The sequence below is a fragment of the Procambarus clarkii genome, chromosome 22 (assembly GCF_040958095.1).
Source record: "Procambarus clarkii isolate CNS0578487 chromosome 22, FALCON_Pclarkii_2.0, whole genome shotgun sequence".
Classification (NCBI taxonomy): Eukaryota; Metazoa; Arthropoda; class Malacostraca; order Decapoda; family Cambaridae; genus Procambarus; species Procambarus clarkii.
The window spans coordinates 2,589,792-2,608,794 of NC_091171.1; the positions used below are offsets into that span (position 1 = coordinate 2,589,792).

A 19,003-nucleotide genomic window follows, 5' to 3' on the forward strand; every position below is an offset into this window, starting at 1 on the left:
TTGTTGGCGTCGGCCTGGTTTTTCTGGTGGGGGTTGGGGCCCGTTGACTTGCCGCATACTGTCGCCTCGTTTTATGCGGCACTGGCGGAGCCGCTTCGGCTTGCTTTCGGTCTTGGTGTTCCATCTGCGCCATTCGTAGGCTGTCTCGTGTGTTGTTTCACCTCCGGCCTGTTCTTGCACTGCTTGGGCCATCCTGGTCTCTGGGCAGCATGCTCTTTCTTCTCCTCAGCTGGTGGTGGCCCCTTCGGTTCGGGTTTGTTTTGACGGCTCTTTTCCTGTTGGCGTTTGCCTCTAGGGCTCGGGTCGCTGAGCTTCTTGCTCTCCTTCGGTCATGGCATTTGTTTTATTCGGTTGCAGCCGTCTCCCTCTTTTCTGGCATGGGGTGAGGTTGCAGCGTTCCGGGGGAGTCCTTGGTTTGTTGGTGCTTAGTTGTTCGGGCCGGGGGTGCGTCGTGTTGTGTGTTCAGTTGCGGCCCTCCACTGTTATTTTGCGTGCCGCGGCTTCTGTGTCCTGGGCACGCTTTCGGTTGATCCGGTTCCGTTCTTCCCTGTTCACAGGAGAAAGTGTCCCGGGTCGTCCGCCGTGTTATTTCGGCTAGCCAGCCTGTGTTCTTTGCCCGTGGCGTTCGTGGTTTCGCTGCTCTTGCTGCCATCTTGGTGGCGTGTCCTTGCTGACATCAGGCATGGGGCTTTTTTGGCGGCCATACAGGGGCCTGGCAGCTCGTTGTCTCGTGTCGTTCCCAGGCTCGTTTGGGCCTGTGTCGCCTTGGGTTGGCGGTTGCAGCCAGTTGTTTCGCTTTCCGTTGAAGGGTGCATGGTGTTCGCCACCCGGATCCGTCCCTTTGACCTTCCTCTGTGGGTAGTTAGCTCCGGGGAGTCGACAGGGCTCCCCCAGAAAACCAGCGTTGAATTAGTGAAACTCCATTTTCTGGGTGAGACCTGGAGGCTCCCCGCCAAACCTCCTTTCCTCCCTCCGGTCGGCGGTTTTTCGCGTGTTTTGACATCCAGCCTCAGAACTGATAGGTGGATAGCAGGCATGAGAGGTCTGGGGCTTCCCCTTCCCCTTCCTGGGGAGGGGGGGAGCTGTGCAGACAGCACCGCGGTGACGTGTGACGTCATACTTGTTTGTTTGTTTTCTGCTGGGGAGTTCTATCCACAAGTTAGGCTTTTGGTATCAATTTTTACCAGAACAGGGGTTTGTTTTGGGATGCTTACCTTTCTGGATATTTGACCCGGTCGACGGGGAGGGGAGCCGACTGGGGCTCCCCTTCCCCCCTCTTTCTGAGGGGAGCCGACGGGGTTCCCCTCAGAAAACCAGTGTTGAATGTAATGAAATGCCATTTTCTGGGTGAGACCCGGAGACTCCTTGGAGCTTTCTAGGCTGATATGCTAATGTCAGACTTTGGCATAAGTCATGTGTATGAAGTTCTGTGGGCCTACCGGGGACCACGAGCCAGAACCTGGCCCCCTCGGAGAGGCATGGGGAGCAATGGCCTATAGAAACCCCCGTGTGGTTGGAAGCATTCTATGTCTGCCATTGACCTGGTCATGCATCCAGAAAGGTAAGCATTCCCTCCGAAAAACCTATTCCGGTGAAAATTGCTACAAAAAGCCAAACAAGTGGATAGAATTCCCCAAAAAGAAACGAGCAAACGAGCATGACGTCACACTTTACCGCACCACTGTCTGTGCAACTCCCCCTCCCCGGGAGGGGGAAGGGGAAGCCCCAGACCCCTGCGCCAGCCATTCACCCTTCAGTTCTGAGGCTGGACATCCAAACACCCGAAAAACTGCGGATTGGGGGGAGGGAGGGAGGGATGCCAGGGAGCCTCCAGGTCTCATCCAGAAAATGGCATTTCATTACATTCAACTCTGATTTTCTCGGGGGGAGCCCCTTCGGCTCCTGGAGCTAACTACCCACATAGGAAAATTACAGGGATTTACCCAAGATGCAGTCGCTGCTCACTCCTCAACCCGAAGTCGAGACAACTGGCCGCAACTGCCGACCCAAAATCGACACAGGCGCGATTAGGCCCTGGAACATTCACGAGGTAGCACGCAGCCAGGCCCCTGTTTGACCACCAAAATCCCCACGCCCGAATGTCAGCCCAGGACATGTTGCCAAAGACGGCAGCAAGAGCAGTAAACTTACAAATGTCATGGGCATGGGGATAAACCGCAGGCTGGCTAGCCTTAATAATCTTGCGGACGACCTTGGAGACCCACACCCGTGAACAGGGAAGGAGGGAAACCGAATCAACCCAAAGTGCGTCCCCAGACACAGAAGGCCGTTACAAGTAACGGTGGAGGGCCGCAACTGAACACAAAGGATGATGCACCCCCGGCCTGACCAACCAAGCATCGACAACCCAAGGAGCCCTCCAGAAAGCAACCGTCTCATTCTTTGTCAGAAAAGGAGGACATGGCTGCAGACTAACAAACCGATTGCCACGACCGAAAGAGCAGAAACCCCTGTGCCGGAGGAGAGCACGAAGTTCACCGACCCAACCCCGAGAAGCCAATGCCAACAGGAAAAGAGCATTCGAGAAACAATCCTGAACTGAAGGGGCCACAACAAACCGATGAGAAGAGAGAAAGGAGAGCATGTGGTCCAAAGACCAGGATGACTCAGGCGGCGCATGTGCAGGCTGGAGGTGAAACAACGCACGAGATAGCTTGTGAAATGGCACAGAAGTAACATCAATACCGAAAGCAAGCTGAAGTGGCTTCGCCAGTGCCACACGATACGAGGCGACACTATTCGGCATAAGATAACGGTCCTGGAACAACCAAGAGAGAAAGGACAACACCACCCGAACCGACAGTGAAGCACAATGACCAAGAGTCAAAAAGAAATGGAAGGAACGGCAGGAAACTTCATACTGCCTCTGAGACAAAGCCTGCAAGTGGGACACTAGCAAGGAAGCCCCCTGATCACCATAGAGATGATGATAAACTCAAGTAAAAAACACCATGCACGAAGACTTGAGGAGATCAAACCAGCCATGTGACTTACCAGTTCGATCTGCTGGAAGAGGCGGAGCCGCAGGAAAACCCCCGGGTTCAGACACCGAGCAAGCAGCGCCTGAAACCACGGCTGGGCCGGCCACCATGGGGACAAGAGGACTACTCTTCCCTGGTACGTCTCCAAGCAAGCCAGGACCTGGAGCAACAGCTGACCCGGGGAAGGAAGGGGGGGTGAGAGAGGTACAGGAACCCCCGCCTTGACCAGTCCTGCCGAAAGGCATCGACCCCAACGGCTTTGCAGTCTGGGAAGGGCGCCACACACAGCGAAAGGTGCCGCGACCACGCTGACGCGAAGAGGTCCACCTCAGAGCGTCCGAATGTCTGGCAGAGCCAATGGAAGGAATCGGCGTCGACCATCCATTCCATGGACAGGGGAACAAAACGAGACAGGCCAACGAAACGAGACAGGCCATCCGCCAAGACGTTGAACACTCCCCAAATGCAAAGTGCCAGGAGAGCCAAACCCTGAGAACTCAGCAGACGAGTCACCCGAAGCAACCAAAGCCAAAGAGCCAAGGACCTCATCAAACCCCCTCGGTTCAGGCAATGAACCACCGGGGAGCAGTCCAAATTGAGCCGGATTGTCAATCCACAGGCAACCCAAACCCTCCGAAGAGCAAACCACAACACTACAAACACCATGCTGCGGGCCCGACGGAAGGACAGACCCCACCGCCCCTGGCCGGCCTGGTGAGCACTGGTCACGAAGCTCCAGCTGAGAGACAACGAGTCTGTGAACACATTGAGCGAGGGCTCGGGCAGGCGCCAAGGCACTGAACCCCAAAAAACTTGAAGAGGAAGCGGGTGACGCAGCAGCTGACGCAAAGCCCCCGGGGGCCGAACCCAGCGATCGCGAGAGAGGCGGAAGGGACGTCTCCGAAGGAACCAGAATAGCCGACCAAGTCAAACCCGACCCGGCGGGTAGACCATCATCGCAAAGTTCAAGCTCCCGCACAGACCCTCGAGCAACCGTCGGGTGACTCAGGAGCCCCCAGAAACAGGCACATGTGGGACCGCAGCTGCAGGAGACACTCCGGAGGAAGAGACAAGGAAGCGGTCCGAGAGCCCCACACAAGGCCCAGCTATTTCCGAATCTGGTAAGGAACCAGATGGGACTTCCTCCAGTTCACCAAGAACCCGAACTGGGCAAGCTGAGAAAGAACCAAATCCCTGGCCAGCAGACAAGAGGACCGGCTGGGAGTCCAAATCAGCCAGTCGTTGAGGTAGGCCAACACCCGAACACCTAACAGACACAGACGGGCCACCACAACCCATGTAAGGTGTGTGAACACATGAGGTACCAGGTTCAACCCGAACGGGAGACAATGAAAGCGGTAACCTTCATGCCCCACAACAAAGCCGAGCCAATCCCTGAACCCCGGATGAATCGGGACATGCCAATAAGTGTCCCGGAGGTCCAGGGACACCATCCAAGCACTCGGCTCCAACAGGAGCCGAACTTGGGGCAGCATAGTCATCCGAAAGGAGGGGCAATGAACCCAGGGGTTCAGACGGGACAAATCCAGAATGAACCTCAGGTCAGCACAGTCACGTTTCGGTTCTAAGAACAGATGGGAAACCCAACTGAGGGACGTTGTCGTTTCGACCACACCCAAGCACACCTACTCCAAGACAACCTGACAAAGCACAGGGAAAGATGCCTACCCCACCAGCCCTGAACCCCCTGAAGGAGGAGGGGTCACCCATCGCCACCGCAGGCCAAAGGAAATGACCCCAAATGCCCACAAATCATGGGACCAAGCGTGAGCAAACAGCGCAAGACTCTCCTCTCCCCCATCGCCCCGTCAATGGGGTGAACTGCAAAAAGGCCAGCGCTCCTTACGAGACCCCGAACCTCACACAGTGCCACGCTGACCAGACAAAGGTGGGGTCCGAAGGTGGGGCCAGACCCGAAAATGGCACCAGCAGCCTACCTCAGCAAGAAGAACCCAGAGCTCTGGCACGACCCCTCCGGGAAGGCCCCTTCCCCCCGGGACCCCCGGAGAACCAACAAGTTACACATAGGACGACAACTAGCCAAAGCAGCCTGCACATACTGCGCTACGGCAGAATCCTTAAAAAGCAGAGGACAAAATGGAGAGGACATCCTAAGAGCCACGGCCCAGGCAGATTCCAGAGAGGAGGCAAGCACCACCTGCCGACACGCGAGCCGGGAGGCATAAAACAGAGAAACCGCATCCTGCACGATCGGCGCAAAGAGCTTCAACAAGGCAGCCGACGAGCGAGCCGCTGAGCCCAAGGCACCGGACCCAGGAACGGCCCCAAGCATCCCCACATCCTCCTCAAGCCAGTCCGAAGACAGCTCCAGGAGGAAAAAGAAACGCAAGGCCGAAGCCAAGAGGCCATGGGCGCGCAAGTCTTCAGCAACCTGCGCAACCGAAAGGGAGGGAACCTGCACATTGAGCTGCACGACGCCAACATCCCGGGGAAGGGCAGGGGCAAACAAGCACTCATTGAGGTGCTCTAGGTCGCCCCCAGGAAAACCTGAACCACTGTTGAAGCCTCGCACCACTCAAGTGTGCGGGAACAACAGAAGGAATGCCAAGCCTCCAAAGCAAACACAGGACAGTCCGCCAGCCAGGACGACTCCGGAACCTCGTAATGGACCCAGAAAGGGAACAACGCCCCAAATCTGAAAGACGACGGATCCATAACAGAGGCCGGGTCGCGCAGGAGGTAAGCAGCAAGGGCCGTCCGTACCGCAGACGTATGGATGTGGGAAGCCGAAAACCTCCAGAAAGACGGAACCGACGCACCCAGGGAGGGGCAGACACCAAATCCAATTCATACGCAGAGGGGGGAAAGGAAAACCCCACTCCTTGTAACAGTAAGCCCCGCTCAGAGGGCAGAAAAACCCAGGTGGAGTCCAACGGGGCACAAGGCCCTCAAGTCTGCCCCTCCCCCACTCCCAGGATCCTCCACCGCAGGACCCAGGGTCGAGTCGTCACCTGAAGCACCGGCCTCAAAAGAAAAGGCCGGCGCAACAGTGTAAGCCGGACAGAAGGGGACCCACTGGTTAGACCCAGAGGCTTCGGCAGGGAGACGAAGACTCGGGCACCTGCCCGAGTCTCAAGACCATCTAGACCCTGCCCCGACTCCAAAACCCTCAGACGTTTTGGGACCGGATGCAGGAGGGGGGTTGACCAGAATGAACCACAAGAGGGGAAGGATGAGGGGGTGCGAACTGAACCAAGGCCGAAGCGACCATCACCCCCAAGTCTGGGTCCCTATAAGCAAAACGGAGCAGCCTCGCGGCATCCGGGTGAGCAACCAACCTAGCGCGTTGCAACAACCTAAAACGCTCATGCAACGCCTGCGCCGCCTGTACCCGCAAGAAAATTATCATTGGATTGGGTAAACTTAGTCACCAGTGAGGGTCATCCTGAGACAAGGGGATCCAGCAACCCTCGAACTCGTACAAAGCGAGGGGGGGACTCAGGGGGTCACATCCATTGGATCTGCGCGCCCCCTTGGGGTTTCCCAGGATCCTAAGACGGAACTCACGCTCAGGAAATCCCAGGCAGGGTACTGCTAACCGGCGCCCAAAACTACCGAGCAACAATCTAAAGCTGAACCTCAGGGACGTGTACTCTCACGGGGAACCTAGCAGGGGGTAAAACCAGAAGAAAACCGTACTCAGGTCAGGCACAAAGGGGACAACAAGCAAGGCAGACCACCCCCCCCCCCCAACCAAGCAAAATAAAAAAGAAAACCCTGCAAGAGAACAATAAACCTAGAAGGAACAGAGCCACCCACTTTGAATGGTGAAAACAAGCTGCGCAACACCTTGCGCCCTTTACCAGTGCAAACTGCCTCTTACCCTAAGGTAAACAAGGGAGACAAAGCCCCCCCAAACACCCAAAGGATAGCTGAAAAACCAAGCAGTAACAGGCCCACCAGAGGCAGAACCCAAGGAACCTGTGGAAGGTGGCCCCAAGCCCCAAAGGCAGTATTTACAGGGCACCTAGGGACGAGAACCCTAGGTGCATGCAGCCCGAGTACTGTAGAATAAATAGCTCCTGGCTCGCGCACCCCTCGAGGACAGTCACTACACGCAAAGCAGAGTGCTGAAAATCACTGAAGCCAGAGCACACAACTTCAGCCTCTAGCATCACCCTTAGAAGTGAAGGGTGGATGGCCGGCACGGGGGTCTGGGGCTCCCCCGTCCCCCTCCCGGGGAGGGGGAACTGCGCAGACACCTGTGCGGCGATGTGTGATGTCATGATCGTTTGCTCGTGCCTGACCCGGTCGATAGCAGACATAGAATGGGGCTATTGCTATTGCTATTGCTCCCCATACCTCTCCGAGGGGGCCAGGTTCTGGCTCGTGGTCCCCGGTAGGCCCACAGAACTCCATACACATGACTGATGCCAAAGTCTGACATTAGCATATCAGCCTGGATAGCTCCGAGGAGCCGAAGGGGCTCCCACCCAGAAACAGCTGCACGATCAGCATACTTCCACACACCATGGGCACGAGGGTAGACTGCAAGCTGGCTAGACTTAATTACACTGTGGACAACTTGAGACACACGAGCCCTGGAACAAGAAACCAGGGAAACCGGATCAACACAGAGCGCGTCTACAGATACAGAACCAGTGGCCCACAGGTAGTGACATAAAGCTGCCACCGGACACAACACATGATGCACCCCTGGCCTAACCAATCCTCCATAACCAATGGACCCCTCCATCTCATTCTTTGCCATAAAAGAAGGAGAAGGTTGCAAACAAACAAAACGACCGCCAGGATCAAAAGAACAGTACCCCCGGCACCGGAGAAGAGTATGAAGCTCCCCAATCCCACATCCCAGAGGACAAAGCCAACAAAAACAAGGCTTTCCAAAAGATATCGCGAACCAAATGGGTCACCAAAAACTGAGGAGAAGAAAGAAAGTTAAGAACTCGGTCCAAAGACCAAGAAGGCTCAGATGGCACATGAGCAGGCCGGAGGTGAAAAATTGCACTAGACAGCTTGCAGAATGGAGTGGAAGTGACATCCACACCGAACGCAAGCTGAAGCGGCTCTGCCAACTCCGCATGAGATGGCATGATAAGAAGCGACAGTATTTGGCATGAGACACTGCTCCAAAAAAAAAAAACCAAGAGAGAAAGGACAAGACAACCCTGTCTGACACCGACAAAACCTGATGAAGAGAACAGAAATGGCGGAAAGCCCGCCAAGAAACTTCATACTGTCGCTGAGAATAAGACTAAGTGGGACACCATCAAAGAAGGCCACCTGAACACCATTGAATTGGAGATAAACCCGCGTCTGAAGAACCAGACACGTAAAGCGGAGGAGTAAGTCGAACCAGCGAGGTATCTCACCGACCGAACCTGCTGAAAAATGCCCAGTTTCGGACACTGAGCAAACAGCACCAGAAACCAAAGCTGGGATGGCCACCATGGAGACTTCTCCTGCTGGATTGCAGGGGAAGCTGTACAGGAACCCCCAACTTCGACCAGTACAGTACAACCTCGATTCGGCGCACTATATGGGACCAACCCCAGTTCGTAGCAGAGTTGGATTTGTTGCAACAGGCGACCTTCAGGAGGCATTTGCAACAGTGTTTTTTTCTTGTATACAATAAAAATGTATTATCATATTATATACAGTACTCTGCCTATATATTACTACTCTACTAAAAAAACCAGCATTGAATGTAATGAAACACCATTTTCTGGGTGAGTCCCGGAGGCTCCCCGGAGCTATCCCAGGCTGATATGCTAATGTCAGACTTTGGCATCAATCATGTGTATGGAGTTCTTAGGCCTACCGGGGACCACGGCCAGAACCAGGCCCCCTCAGAGAGGCAAGAGGAGCAATGGCCTATAGAAGCCCCCGTGTGGTTGGAAGCATTCTATGTCTGCAATCGACCGGAACAGGCACCCAGAAAGGTAAGAGCCTCAAAACAAACCCCTATTCTGGTTAAAATTGCTACCAAAAGCCGAACTAGTGGATAGAACTCCCCAACAGAAAACAAGCAAACTAGTGTGACGTCACACGCCGCCGCGCCGCTGTCTGCGCAGCTCCCCCTTCCCCCTCCCGGGGAAGGGGGAGCTCCAGACCCTCCACACCGGCTACCCACACCTCAGTTCTTGAGGCTGGATGTCAAAAACGTGAAAAAAAAAGGCGACCGGAGGGATGCCGGGGAGCCTCCGGGACTCACCCAGAAAATGGCGTTTCATTACATTCAACGCTGGTTTTCTGGGGGGAGCCCCGTCGGCTCCCCGGAGCTAACTACCCACAGACAGAAAAAGAGGGACTTACCCGGGAGGCGGTCGTCGCTCACTCCTCAACTCAAAGCCGAGACAACTGGCAGCAACCGCCGACCCAAAGCAACACAGGCCCGATGGGGCCCAGGGACATTCACAAGGTAACAAGCAGCCAGGACCCTGTTCGACCGCCAAAATCCCCGCGCCCAAATATCAGACCAAGACATACAGTACTGTATTCCCAAAGACGGCAGCAAGAGCCGCAAACTTACGAACGTCATGGGCACGGGGATAGACCGCAGGCTGGCTGGACTTAATAACCCTGCGGACGACCTGGGAGACCCGAACCCGCGAACAGGGAAGAAGGGAAACCGGATCAACCCACAGCGCGTCCACGGACACAGAAGCCATGGCGCGCAAATAACAGCGAAGCGACGCAACCGGACACAAAACATGATGCACCCCCGGCCTGACCAACCAAGCATCAACCACCCACGGACCCCCCCGGAACGCAGCAGTTTCATTCTTCGCCAGAAAAGAAGGAGACGGCTGCAAGCGTACAACACAATCTCCACAACCAAAAGAGCAGAAACTCCTGCGCCGGAGGAGAGCATGAAGCTCCCCTACCTGACCCACAGAGGCCAAAGCCAACAAGAAAAGAGCCTTGGAAAAACAATCCTGGACTGTAGGGCCCACAACAAAATGAGGAGACAAAAGGAAAGCGAGCACTCTGTCCAAAGACCAGGATGACTCAGGCGGCGCATGAGCAGGCCGGAGGTGAAACAATGCACGAGACAGCTTGCGAAATGGCGCAGACGTAACATCGATACCGAAGGCAAGCTGAAGCGGCTCCGCCAGCGCCGCACGATACGAGGCGACACTGTTAGGCATAAGATGACGGTCCTGAAACAACCACAAGAGGAAGGACAAGACCCCCCGAACAGACAAGGAACTAACACGACGAAGACGCAAAAAGAAACAGAAGGACCGCCAGGAAACTTCATACTGCCGCCGAGAAGAAGCCCTCAGGTGGGACACCAACAAGGAGGCCACCTGATCACCATAGAGATGATGAAAAACTTGAGTCAAAAACCCCATACGCAAAGACTCGAGGAGAAGATCGGACCAGCCATGTGATCTGCTGAAAGAGGCGGAGCTACGGGAAAATCCTCGGTTTCGGACACCGAGCAACCAGCGCCTGAAACCAAGGCTGGGCCGGCCACCAAGGGGCCAGAAGGACAACTCTCCCCTGGTAAGTCTCTAAGCGACTCAGGACCTGGAGCAACAGCCGAACTGGGGGAAAGAGGTACAGGAACCCCCACCTCGACTAGTCTAGCCGAAAGGCATCAACCCCGACGGCCTCGCGATCGGAGAAGGGCGCCGCATACACGGGAAGACACCGCGACCACGCCGACGCGAAGAGGTCCACCTAGGGGCGCCCGAACGTCTGGCAAAGCCAATGGAAGGACTCGTCGTCGACCATCCACTCCGTGGAGAGGGGAACGAAGCGAGACAGGGCGTTGGCCAAGACGTTTGACACTCCCTGTACGTGAACCGCCAGGAGAGCCAAACCCCGAGAACTCAGCAGACGAGTCACCCGAAGCGACCAACCCCAAAGAGACAAGGACCGCATCGAACCCCACGTGGTTCAGGCAATGAACCACCGGAGAGCAGTCCGAATGGAGCCGAATCGTCGATCCACGGGCCACCCGAATCCTCCCAAGAGCGAACCACACTGCCGTGAACTCCCGCACCGTGCTGTGAGCTCAACGGAAGGATGGATCCCAACGCCCCTGGCCGGCCTGGTGAGCACTGGTCACAAAACCCCAGCCGAGAGACGACGCATCCGTGTATACATCGAGCAAGGGCTCGGGTAGGTGCCAAGGCACTGAACCCCGAAAAACCCAAAGAGGAAGTCGGTGACGCAGGGCCCCGGGGGTCGAACTCTGCGATCGCGAGAGAGGCGGAAGGGGAAACCCCGAAGGAACCAGAACAGCCGACGAAGCCAAACCCGACCTGGCGGTTAGACCACCATCGCGAAGTTCAGTCTCCCGCACAGCCCCTCGAGCAACCGCCGGGTGACCCGAGGGCCCACCAGAAACAGACGAAGGCAGGACCGCAGCAGCAGGAGAGACTCCGGAGGGAGAGACAAGGAGGCGGTTCGAGAGTTCCAAACGAGACCCAGCCAAATCCGAACCTGAGAGGGAACCAGATGGGACTTCCTCCAGTTCACCAAGATCCCGAACCCGGCGAGCTGGGAAAGAACCAAATCCCTGGCTAGCAAGCAAGCTGACCGGCTGGGAGCCCAAACCAGCCAGTCATCGAGGTAGGCCAACAACCGAACACCTAGGAGATGCAAACGAGCCACCACAACCCGTGTAAGGTGTGTGAACACGCGAGGTGCCAGATTCAACCCGAACGGAAGACAACGAAAGCGGTAACTCAGACACCCCACAACAAATCCGAGCCAGTCCCTGAACCGTGGATGAATCGGGACATGCCAATAAGCGTCCCGGAGGTCCTGGGACACCATCCAAGTGCCCGACTCCAAGAGGAGCCAAACGGGAGACAGCGTAGTCATCCGAAAGGAGGGGCAATGAACCCAGGGGTTCAGACGGGACAAGTCCAGAATGAACCGCAAGTCACGCAGGCCCGTTTCGGAACCGGAAACAGACGGGAAACCCATCTGAGGTACGCCACCGTGGAAGCTTCCCGCCACTCCAGCGTGCGGGAACGACAGAAGGAATGCCAGGAATCCAGAACAAACAAGGGGCAGTCCGCTAGCCAGGAAGACACTGGAACCTTGTAACGGAGCCAGAAAGGGAACAAAGTCCCAAACCTGAACTCGGACGGATCCATTTCCGAGGCATAATCCGGGTCACGCAGGAGGTAAGCTGCAAAGGCCGCCCGCACCACACCAGGTTGGATGCAATAAGCCGAAAACCTCTGGAAAGACGGAACCGACGTACCCGGGGAACACGGAACCGAACCTGGGGAGGGGCCGACACCAAATCCAACTCGTATGCAGAGGAGGGGGGAAAAGAAAACTAATGGAATAATAGGACAGAACCCCCCACCAGGCAAAAACAAAAAGAAAAAATAACCCCGCAAGAGGACAGCGAACCCCAAGGAACAGAGCCGGCCGCTATGCCGGGAATACAAGCTGTGCAGCACCCTGCGCCCCTACCAGTGCAAACTGCCTCTTACCTGCCGGTAACAAGGGAGAACAAAGTACCCAAGAGCCCAACAGGCGGCCGAAAAAACAAAAAAGTAAAACGGAGACCCCAAGGAGCCTGTGGAAGGTGGCCCCAAGCCCCAAGGGCAGTACTTACAGGGCACCTAGAGAAGGAAGCCCTAGGCGCATGCAGCCTGAGTACTGAAGATAACTCCTGGCTCTCGCACCCACAAAACAAACACCACACGCAAAGCACAGTGCTGTAGCGACACCGGAGCCAGAGCACACGACCTTTGCCTATATCATCAGCCTCAAGAACTGAGGTGTGGGTAGCCGGCGTGGAGGGTCTGGGGCTCCCTCTTCCCCCTCCCGGGGAGGGGGGAGCTGCGCAGACAGCGGCGCGGCGGCGTGTGACGTCACACTAGTTTGCTTGTTTTCTGTTGGGGAGTTCTATCCACTAGTTCGGCTTTTGGTAGCAATTTTAACCAGAATAGGAGTTTGTTTTGAGGCGCTTACCTTTCTGGGTGCCTGTTCCTGTCAATGGCAGACATAGAATGCTTCCAACCACACGGGAGCTTCTCTAGGCCATTGCTCCCCTTGCCTCTCTGAGGGGGCCCGGTTCTGGCTGTGGTCCCCGGTAGGCCTAAGAACTCCATACACATGACTGATGCCAAAGTCTGACATTAGCATATCAGCCTGGGATAGCTCCGGGGAGCCGACGGGGCTCCCCCCAGAAAACAGTGTTGAATGATATGAAATGCCATTCTCTGGGTGAGAGATGGAGGCTTCCCGGAGCTATCCAGGCTAATATCTAACTATTAGCTTTTCTGGCACCAGTCAAGTGCATGGAGTTCTGCCTACCGAGGACCACGAGCCAGAACCTGGCCTCCTCAGAGGGGCACGAGGAGCAATAGCCTATAGAAACCCCCGTGTGGTTGGAAGCATTCTATGTCTGCCTTCGACCGGGTCTGTCATCCAGAAAGGTAGGCGTCCCAAAACAAACCCCTATTCTGGTGAAAAATTGCTACCGAAAACCGAACGAGTGGACAGAACTCCCCAAATGAAAACTAGCAACTAGCATGACGTCATGACGTCGCCCCTCTGCCTTCTGCGCAACCCCCCCTCCCTGGGAGGGGGAAGGGGGAGCCCCCGACCCTCGTGCTGGCAATCCAACCACCAGTTCTTAAGCTGGATGTGAAAACACACGAAAACAGCGCCGACCGGACGGAGGGAGGGATGCCGGGGAGCCTCTGGGTCTCACCCAGAACATGGTGTTTCATTACACTCAACCCTGGTTTTCTGGGGGGAGCCCCGTCGGCGCCCCGGAGCTAACTCCCCGAAGACAAGGAAAAAGTGGGAAGAACCCGGGAGGCGGACACCATGCGCCCTAACTAAAAAATAAAACAACCGACCAAACCAAAGGACCCTGCAGATGACCCGAAAGACCCGAACCCTGGAACAGGAAGGAAGGGAACCCGGGCCAACCAAAGCACGGCAATGGCCACAGAGGCCAAGATGCACAGAGAACAGGGCAAAGCCACAACCAAATATAGCGCATGATGCGCCCCCGGCCCAACTAACCAAGCAGCAACAACCCAAGGATCCCTCCGGAAAACAGCAAACCCAAACATCACGAGAGAGAAGGAGACTGCTGCAACCGAACAAACTACCACCAAGACCAAATGAGCAGAAAGAGAACCCTAGAAAAACAATGCCGAATTGAAGGGGCGACAACAAACTGAAGAGAAGAAAAGAGAGAGCATCCAGACCAAAGACCAGTATGGCTCAGGAGGCCAGAGGTGAAACAGAGTACGAGACAGCTTGCGGAACGAGGCAGAAGGAACATCAACATCGAACCCAAGCTGGAGCAGGTCAGCCAATGGCGCACGATAAGAGGCGACTCAGAACTCAGAGACTTTGGAACTCAGCAAAAGACGGTCCTGGAACAAACAGGAGAGAAAGGACAAAATAGCCCCATCAGAGACTGAAGTACACCTACGTAGTGATAGGAAAACTGAAGGACCGCCAGGAAACTAAATACTGCTGCCAAGATGAAGCACGCAGGTGGGAGACCAACAACGAAGACACCTGCACCCCATACAAGCGATGAAAGACTCGAGTCAAAAACCCCAGACGCAAAGACTCCAGGACAAGAACGAACCAATCACGTACTGATCTGCTGAAAGAGGCAGAACCGCGGGAAGACCCTCGGGTTCGGACACCAAGCAAGCATCGCCTGAAACCAAGGCTGGGCTGGCCACCAAGCAAGCAGCGCCTGAAACCAAGGCCGGGCGGGCCACCAAGGAGCCAGCAGGTGCCAGGACAGAGGATACACCCTGAAAGTGAACCGCCAGGAGAGCCAAACCCCAAGAACTCAACTCCGGAGACGAGACATCCCCAGGCGAGCAGCCCCAAAGAGCCAAGGACTGCAATGAACCCCTCCAGTTCAGGCAATCAACCACCAGGGAGCAGGCTAAATGAAGCCAAGTCGTAGATCCGCGAGCAAACCGAGGAGTGAACCCTCCAGAGTGAAATTCACACAGCCACGAACTTCCGCACTGAGCTATGAGGCCGATGGAAGGATGGACCCCCACCGTCCTCTGGCCGGCCTGGTGAGCACTGGTCAAAAAGCCCCAGCCCAGAGACAACGCGTCCGCGATCACATCGAGCGAGGTCTTGGGAAGGCGTCAAGGCACAGAACCCCGAAAAACCCGAAGAAACTGGCAACGTATCAGCTGACGGAAAGCTCCCAGAGGCTGAACCCAGTGGTCGTGAGAGAGGCAGAAGGGATGTCCCCAAAAGAACCAGAATAGCCGACGAAGCCACACCCAACCCAGCGGGTATACCATCATGGCAAAGTACAGGCTCCCGCACAACTCTTGAACAACCGCCGCATGACCCGAGAGCCCCTCAGAAACAGACGAAGGTGGGAACGCAGGTAAAGCAGAGCCGCCGGAGGAAGAGACAAGGAGCGGTCCGAGCGTCCCACATAAGACCCAGCCCAGACCGAATCTGAGAGGGAACCAGATGGGACTTCTGCCAGTACACCAGGAACGCGAACCTGGCAAGCTGGGAAAGAAACAATCCTTGGTGAGCAGACACGCGGACCAGCTGGGAGCCCAAACCGGCCAATCGTCGAGGTAGGCCAGAACCCGAACACCTAACAGACGCAGGCGGGCCATCATGACCCGAGTAAGGCATTGAAAAACGCGAAGCGCTAGAGTCAAACCGAAAGGAAGGCAACAAAAGCGGTAACCTCAATGCCCCACCACAAAACCGAGCCAATCCCTGAACCACAGATGAATCGGGACATGCCAATACGCATCCTCGAGGTCCAGGGGACACCATCCAAGCGCCCAGCTCCAAAGACGGACCTGGGTCAGAGTAGTCATCCAAAGGAAGGGCAAGAAACCCACGGGTTCAGATGAGACAAGTCCAGAATGACCTGGAGGTCTGTGCAGTCCTGTTTCGAGACAGGAAACAGGCGGGAACCCACCTGAGAGACGGACCACTCCACAAGGCACAGTAACTGAGAACAAAACTGGAGCCAGAGGCACCCAACCTGCCAGTAAGTACATCAGCCATGAACTGGTGGTTGGATCGCCGGCACTAGGGTCTTGGACTCCCCCTTCCCCCTCCTAGGGAGGGCGGAGGGTTGCGCAGACGGTGGCGCGGCGATGTCATGACATCATGCTAGTTAGTCTTCATTTGGGGAGTTCTGTCCACTCGTTCGGCTTTCGGTAACAATTTTCACAATAATTGGGGTTTGTTCTGGGATGCCTACCTTCCGGTCGATGGCAGAATGCTTCCAACCACATGGGGGTTTCTATAGACCATTGCTTCTTGCGCCTCTCTGAGGGGAAGGGAGGCCAGGTTCTGGCTCGTGGTCCCTGGTAGACAGAACTCCATGCACTTTGATTCCAGAATAGCTAATAGTTACATATCCGCCTGGATAGCTCTGGGGAGCCGACAGGGTTTCCCCCAGAAATACTGTATTGTAGTTTTATTTCCCTTATTGTTGAAGTATGTCCATCTTGAATTCTCAGAGCTGTGAATACAGTAGAGTACTGTTTTATGCAGTTAACACTATACTGATTATGTAGTTCTGCTGTATGTTGAGTACTACAATACAGTTTAAGAAAACTATTGTACACTAAAATTACAGCAACTTTAATTTTAACACCTTAATACATTGTATTTTAATTAAATACTTGTTCTAACTGTACACTCCACACACGATGTTCTTAGAAGTTTGCATCAGGTTTGTTGATGCTGCTGCTGTGTTGGCTTCAGCTGCTTAATGATTCTCTGGATATTTTCCTGTCCTTAATATTATGCCTATTCTTAAATCTTTCCAACCATTCTTCACTAACTTGAAAATCTGGAATGTTCATCTTTGAACATCAATCACATCATCATGGATGAATTGGTGGCTGACTGGCGGGCAGGCAGGGTGGGTGGGTTTGAGCAGGTGGATGGGCAGTGTGGGTGGGCACCTATTCGGGTGGGGTGGGTGGATTTGGGCAAGCAAATGGGCGGCTATTTGAGCATGAGGTGTGGGAGGGTGGGATGGGTGGATTTGGGTAGGCAGATGGGCGGCTATTTGGGCAGGCAGTGTGGGTGGGCGGCTATTCGGTCAGGGTGATAATCAAAATAGAGATTCTAAATGTAGTTATTGTCCTTGTATATAAGTCACCAGAGGCAAACCCTCAGCAGTTTAAAGACCAACTAATGAAAATAGAACACTGCTTGGAAAACCTCACAAATCCAGCTCCGAACATCATCCTGCTTGGGGACTTCAACCTACGGCACCTGAAATGGAAGCACCTGGCTAATACAGTAATATCAGAAAGAATACCAGGAAGTAACCTAAATGAACAGGCACATGCAAATGACCTGCTACGGATGTGCGACAGGTTTGCCTTAAACCAGCAAATAGTAGAACCAACTAGGAAGGAGAACACGCTGGACCTCATTTTCACTAATAATGATGAATTGATCAGGAACATAATGATTACAAATACCTGTTACTCAGATCACAACTTAATTGAAGTTATGACAACCATGGGGAATAGACCTTCAAAACCAGTCCAGATTCCCGGTGGAGGAGATTTCAGCAAATTCAACTTCAATAATAAACAGATAAACTGGGAGCAAATAAACCAGGACTTCACAGAAATAAACTGGGAAGAACAGCTAGAAAATGCAAACCTGAACCAGTGCCTGGAAAAAAATAAGCTCAGTAGCACTAGAAATATGCTCAAACCGCATACCCCTAAGAAAAAACCAGCGTTGAATGTAATGAAACACCATTTTCTGGGTGAGACCCGGAGGCTCCCCGGAGCTTTACCGGCTGATATGCTAATGTCAGACTTTGGCATCAGTCATGTGTATGGAGTTCTAGGGCCTACCGGGGACCACGGCCAGAACCTGGCCCCCTCAGAGAGGCAAGGGGAGCAATGGCCTATAGAAACCCCCGTGTGGTTGGAAGCATTCTATGTCTGCCATCGACCGGGTCAAGCATCCAGAAAGGTAAGCATTCCAAAACAAACCCCTATTCTGGTGAAAATTGCTACCTAAAGCCGAACTAGTGGATAGAACTCTTCAACAGAAAACAAGGAAACTAGTATGACGTCATATGTCACCGCGCCGCTGTCTGCGCAGCTTCCCCCTCCCCAGGAGGGGGAAGGGGGAGCCCCAGACCTCCCACGCCAGCTATCCACCCATCAGTTCTGAGGCTGGATGTCAAAACACGCGAAAAACCGCCGACCGGAGGGAGGGAGGGTTGCCGGGGAGCCTCCGGGTCTCACCCAGAAAATGGCGTTTCATTACATTCAACGCTGGTTTTCTGGGGGGAGCCCCGTCGGCTCCCCGGAGCTAACTACCCACAGAAGGTCAAAGGGACAGAACCGGGAGGCGGACACCACACACCCCCCAAGGAGGCGAGACAACTGGCAGCAAACGCCAACCCAAGGCGCCACAGCCCCGAAAAGTCCCGGGAACAAAACGAGAACAACGAGCAGCAAGGCCCCTGCACGAACACCAAAATTCCATGCCCGAAAGACCGCAAGGCCACGTCGCCCAGACGGCAGCGAGAGCAGCGAAACCACGAACGCCATAGGCATGAGGGAAGAACACAGGCATGAGGGAAGAACACAGGCATGAGGGAAGATCACAGGCAGCTTGCCGCAAGAACACGGCTGACCACCCGGGACACTATTACCCGCGAACCGGGAAGAACAGAACCGGATCAACGCAAAATGCGCTCCGGACCCAAACACCATGGCACGCAAACAACAGCGGAGGGCCGCCACTGAACACAAAAAACGACACAACCCCGGCCCGACCAACAAAGCACCAACAAACCCTGGACCCCTCCAGAACGCAGCAGCCCCACCCCGCGCCAGAAAAGATGGAGACTGCTGCCACCGAACAACCAAAACGCTAAAACCGAAGGAGCAAGAAAACTCAGCGACTCAACCCCAAGAGGCAAAGGCCAAAAGGAAAGAGCCGACGAAAAATCACACCGTAACCGAAGGGGCACTACCAACCGAGGAGAAGAC

At 55.0% G+C, this 19,003-nt stretch overlaps 1 protein-coding gene across 3 annotated transcripts in view; it reads right to left on the bottom strand.

Annotated features, from left to right (window-relative positions):
* The window catches only part of Rab4 (RAS oncogene family member Rab4), a 210,642-nt gene that overhangs the window by 127,560 nt on the left and 64,079 nt on the right, over positions 1-19,003 (bottom strand). The window lies entirely within an intron of this gene.